The sequence below is a fragment of the Mus pahari genome, chromosome 14 (assembly GCF_900095145.1).
Source record: "Mus pahari chromosome 14, PAHARI_EIJ_v1.1, whole genome shotgun sequence".
In the NCBI taxonomy this organism is placed as follows: Eukaryota; Metazoa; Chordata; class Mammalia; order Rodentia; family Muridae; genus Mus; species Mus pahari.
The window spans coordinates 47,628,762-47,634,598 of record NC_034603.1 but is presented as its reverse complement, the minus strand read 5'-3'; the positions used below and the strand labels follow the sequence as shown (position 1 = coordinate 47,634,598).

The following is a 5,837-nucleotide window of genomic DNA, read 5'->3' as shown; positions in this document are numbered from 1 at the left end:
TTCCTTTCCTTTCCTTTCCTTTCCTTTCCTTTCCTTTCCTTTCCTTTCCTTTCCTTTCCTTTCCTTTCCTTTCCTTTCCTTTCCTTTCCTTTCCTTTCTTTTCTTTCTTTTCTCTCTCTCTCTCTCTCTTTTTAAGAGAGGGTGCGTGCGTGCGTGTGTGCATGCGTGCGTGCATGTGTGCATGTGTGCATGCGTGCGTGTGTGCGTGTGTGCATGCGTGCCTGTGTACATGTGTATGTGAATACAGGTGCCCGCTGGGGTTAGAGGTATGGGACCCCCCTGGAACTGCAGTTACAGGTTGCAAGCCATTTGATCTAGGTGCTGGCAATTGAACTCTGAGAGCAGTTTATGCTTTTAACTGCTGAGCCTTCTCTCTCTAGCCCCAACTTTCTTTCATACGATACTTTTTATTTTGCGATAGGGTCTCTCTACGGAGCCCTGACTGTCCTGGAACTTCCTGGCCTTGAGCTCACAGAGATCTACCTGTCTCTGCCTCCTGACTAGAGGTACACACCACCATGCTGAGTGTCCCTCCACGCGCGGGAGTGTTCACGCACATTTAACATGTGCATTGGTGTTGTCCTTGTTCAGTTCATGCTTAGGCAGCCATGTTAGTGAGACTTTATTGGCAGAGCTTCTGGCAGTTCCAGGAGATGCAATCTCACAGCAAACTCCTTGCTCCTCTGGCGCCTACGGGCACTTGTTCTCTCCTGAAATGATCCCTGAGCCTCAGGTACAGGAGTTGTGTCATCGATGCATCAGTTGGGGTGGGGCGCCATGACTCTGCACATCCATTAGTATGGTTTCTGTAATGGTCTTTATCTGTGGCAAAGCGACAGGTCTTCTTGATTGAAGGTGAGGACTACGCTTATCTGTGGGTATAAGGACAGCTATTTAGAATGTCGTCAGGACTTATACTGGTTTAGTAAAGTGGCAGTTGTAGGTTCTTCAAGATTCACAACTTTACTAGCCTCGGGTAGTTAGCTAGGTTTCCATTAGCAGGCATGCTTTTCCTCGTGTCGAGTGGGCCTTAAGTCCAACTAGAGAGCTGTTGGTTATGGCATGGTATGAGTACCACTACTGCGCCCTGAGGTTATCATGCCTTGTTGGTTGTTGCTATGGTCCGTAGGCTTCGGAGCTGGCTGGGATGGTTGGGTGAGTCCTTCACTTGGACGTTTGCATGACACCTTGTATGCAAATTACAAAAGATAGTTCTCAGAGAGGTGACCTTCTGTCAGTTCCAGCTCCTGGTCCTCTGGGCTCCAGAGGGGTTTTAAAACCTTATTTTAAAAAGTTTTAGAAAACATACATATAATCTATCATTTTAAACCTTTTTCTTTCTTTCTTGTGACAGGGTTTTGCTCCGCAGCCCAGGCTACCTTGAACCCTCAATCTTCCTCCTGGAGGTAAGTGCCACCATGGCTGGCTTGCTGAAACATTTTAAGCATAGAATTTATGGTGACCAGGTCCCTTGCTGTTGTTCACCGTCACCGCCTGCCTCCAGGGCTTTCCATCATCCCAAGCGGAAGCTCCGGGTCCACTAAACTGGCCTCGCCATGGCTGTCCCTTCAGCTCTGATGTCTAGTATGTCGTAAAAGTGGAATCATATCACTTCGCTTTTTATGTCTGGTTCATTTCCCTTAGCTTCATGTCTTGAGGTTTATCCATATTGCGGTGTATGTTAGCATCGGCTTTGCCTCTGCCTCTCAAGGGCTGGGATTAAAGGCATGCACCACTACTGCCTGGCTACATGCACTTTAATTTTCAACTGGGAACAGAAAAATGTCTTTGGAATGTCCATCTGAGGCATTAAAACCCAGCTTAATATTCAGGTCATAAGTCAAGCCCTGCTTCCACATGGCAATGGCATGCTTAGTTTTTATCATTTAAACATCCTAGCTGGAGTGTTAGCTCAGTGGTAGGGTGCCTGCCTATCATGCATGAGATGTGAGTTCAATCCCTAGTACTGCCAAAACCCAAACCTCACTCTAATAGCAGCAGTTAAAGAGACTCACTTCATGGGCTGGAGAGATGGCTCAGAGATTAGAGCACTGACTGCTCTTCTAGAGGTCCTGAGTTCAATTCCCAGCAAACACATGGTGGCTCACAACCAACTGTAATGAAATCTGATGCCCCCTTCTGGTGTGTCCAAAGACAGCTACAGTATACTCACATAAGACAAAATGAATAAATGAATAAAACTTATTTTTTTTTTTTAAAAAAAAAGAGGCTCACTTCAAGCATAACTAGACACTCATCTTGAGAAATACCCACAGAAAATCCTGAACCAATTACTTGGCAACTTGATTCAAGCCCAGAAATGGAATTTACTGAACAGCCATGAATCTTTCTTAAAGGCCGACTGGTATTCCATTGTTTGTATATATCTCATTTTGTTCAACTCCACTCACATTCCAGTGGCTGCTTGGGTTCCTGCCCTTTGGCTATTGTGAAGTGGCTAGGCCCCAAAATGGCTACACTCAGTGCAAGACTGGGAATGTGTGGAAGGATGCTCACATGTGTCGTGAGGGATAGAGATGTGACCCAGGACATCAAGATGACAATATATATATATATATATATATATATATATATATATATATATACACACATACATACATGGTCCGCTGAATCCTCTAGGAAACTCAAAATTCAAAAGACCAATGGTCATCAAAATTATAGAAAAAACAACTATGTTGGAGAAGAGTTACCTATTTGTCTTAGTTAGGGTTTCATGACTGTAAAGAGACACCATGACCAACACAACTCTTATAAAGGCAAACATTTAATTTGGGCTGGCTTATAGTTTCAGAGATTCAGTCCATTATCATCATGGTGGGGAAGCATGGAAGTCATCCAAGCAGACATGGCGCTGTAAGAGCTTAGAATTCTACGTCTTGATTCCCAGGCAGCAGCAGGAGACTGTCTACATTGGGTGGAGCTTGAGAATTGGGCCTCAAAGCCCACCCCCACAGTGATGAACGTCCTCTAACCAGACCACACCTCCTAAGAGTGCCACTTCTCATGAACCAAGCATATTTAAACCACTACATTATCCAAGGGTGTTACTGTTTGGAATGTCTATGAGTTCTTGGGATACTAGAAAGCTCATGTGTAAATGCTGTTTCAAGGTTAAATGTGAAGCCTTTTTACAAAATTTATTTATTTATTTACATCCCAAATCTACTCCCATTCCTGTCTCCCCTTCAGAGACTCTCCTCCATCTCTCCTCCCCTTCTCCCCTGAGAGCGTGCCCCCCCTTGGTATACTCCCCTACCCTGGTTCATCAAGTCTGCTAGTAGGCACATCCTCTCCCACTGAGGCCAAACAAGGCTGCTGGCCCTGTTGGGGAAGGGATACCACAGTCAGGCTATGCTGTAGAAAGGGCCAGTTGCGGTGGTGGGGCCCACATGGAGTCTCAGCTGCATGTTTGCTTTGAAGGCCTATGTATGGGTCTTCATTTGCCCTTCTTCATTTGTGTCCCATAGTTACTTACAAGGTCTTAGTAACAGATGCCGGGTGTTCAGGTAACACAAGCAGGAGAACCTGGGCTCTGAGGTACTCACTGGCTAATATGTGGTGTTTTATAGATGGGTGATTTAGAGTTTTACAAGAATGCACATTTGACAGTCAAGCATTGTACTGTTCCTCTGCCACCAGAGGAAGAATTCTAGTGTACTGTTACCCCCTTTATCACACTAGGATGAAAGCAATGGCCACCCACTCATCTTTCTGACAGCATTTGGAGTATTTTTGTGGTACCCTTATGCAATACGCAAAAGAACACTTAGGGAAACTGTGGGAAGATGGACAAGTCAGCAGAGGCTAATGTAGCAGAATAGACTTTGTGATGAGGAGGACCCAGGCATTGGTCAGAGAGCAGAAAAACTCGGCTTGTGTTCCTTTTGCCTGCTTTTGTTTTTGTTTTTTCAAAGACTTGGTGAATATAAGTTTTCATTTCTTGCCTCATTGTGCCGAAAGGGTTTAGGGGCCTGAGGACTGTGCAGCAATAGATTCATTTATGAAACGTGTTTTGAGTATTTGGTATACAGATGCTGCATTGCATGGAATTAGAAGTGGGATTCTCCTAGAATGACTTCTTGATTAGAAGAGGAACAACAAATGAGGTGGTTTGAGAAATTTGTACATACTTTGAAGGACCTGAGATTATAATGATTAGCCACTTAGGCAGAAGGCAGTGTGGGAAAAAGTAACAGGAGGCTGTCAACTTGACACAAGCTAGGGACAATTGGAAGAGAAAAGCTCAGGAGAGAAAATGCCTCTATCAGACTGGCCTGTGGGGCGGCTGCCTTCTTGCTGGCTGATGCGGGAGGGCCCAGTTCAGCTCTGGGCAGGAGGTCCTGGGCTGCATAGGAAAGCAGGCTGAGCAAAGCTGTGGGCTGGGGGAGTGGGGTGGGAGATGGGGGGGCTAGGGGTATGTGGTTTGGTGTGGTGGGGGAGGGAGTGAGCCACGAGCAGCTCCCTCCCCAGCCTCTGCTTCCGTTCCTGCCTTGAGTTCCCTACGTGATGGACTGAACTGTGAGCTGGCATAAACCCTTCCCTCCCCAAGCTGCCTTAGGTCAGCATTTTATCCTAGGAACAGAAAGCCACCACGCTGGGACAGAGGAGGACTTGGAAGCTCACGGGAGAGGAAAGCTCCGGCAAACCTTCTGTGTTCTACCCTGAGTCAGTACCAAGCTCGCTCTTGCTCACAGTGTCCTTACTGCAGTTTGAAGAAAGTCCTGCATGCCTCTGACTGACACATGTTAGGAACCAAAGGTCTAATGCTCCAGTCCCTGCCCTCGGAAGCATAACTCTAAGGAGGATTCACGGCATCCCCCTTTAGGCTGAGGCATTCCTGGGGCTGTGCGTGCTTAGCCCAGAGAGTGACTACTGATGAGAAAAATAAGTTCTACAACAAAACCCACAGCTCATTCTTTTTGTCTTAACGCTGTATGTGGCTACATCAGAAGCCTGTAACTGCTTCACACTAAGGAAGCAAGGCTCAGCTGCAAGGCCTTGTGTCTCTCTCTCAGAAGAGGAAGCCAAGGCAGAAAAGGAGAGAGGAGGCCCAGGCACCAGGCAGTGGTCCCGGGATCCAGCACAGGCCCGGGTCAACTTGACCTAAAGCTAGTAATATCATTTCTGTATTTCTTATTCGGAAGCAATTTTTTGAGTCAGCAAATGGAATAATCTTTTTTTATTCAAACATATGTCTATACGTAGAGTCTGATTGAGAGAGAGAGAGAGAGAGAGAGAGAGAGAGAGAGAGAGAGAGAGAGATTGAAATTTTATTTTTATGTATATGAGTCAGGTCCAAAGTAAAGTTCACTTCCTCAAATTCTGGTGGTTAGACAAAAGCCAGTATTCCATTCCTCAGGAACTGCGAAGGTTTCCTGGCACAAGGGGCATGTGGTATCTGTGGTACCCATTAGCACACCAAAACACATGCTGGCCTCCAGGCTTCCTCCGTATCACCAGAACCTGCTGCACATTTCTGAGTCCATCCTGGCTCTTCTCAGCCCCTTACCCCAGACTTCTCCAGCTCTCGGCCTCCCCTACCCCAGCTTCTCGTTCTTCTTCCATCTTTGCTATTTTGACCTTGTGCTCTCTTTTTGTCTTCCTCTTAGTTCTCTCTCACACACTCTCTTGGTCTCTGTCAGGGTTTCTACTCCTGCATGAAACATCATGACCAAGAAGCAGATTGGGGAGGAAAGGGTTTATTCAGCTCACACTTCCACATTGCTGTTCACCACCAAAGGAAGTCAGGACTGCAACTCACACAGGGCAGGAACTTGGAGGCAGGAGCTGATGCAGAGGCCATGGAGGGATGCTGC

The 5,837-nt window shown here is 46.4% G+C and overlaps 1 pseudogene; it reads right to left on the bottom strand.

The window, feature by feature from the left end:
* The window catches only part of LOC110331830, a 7,390-nt pseudogene extending 1,804 nt beyond the window's left edge, over nucleotides 1-5,586 (bottom strand).
* Between the last annotated feature and the right edge of the window lie 251 nt (nucleotides 5,587-5,837).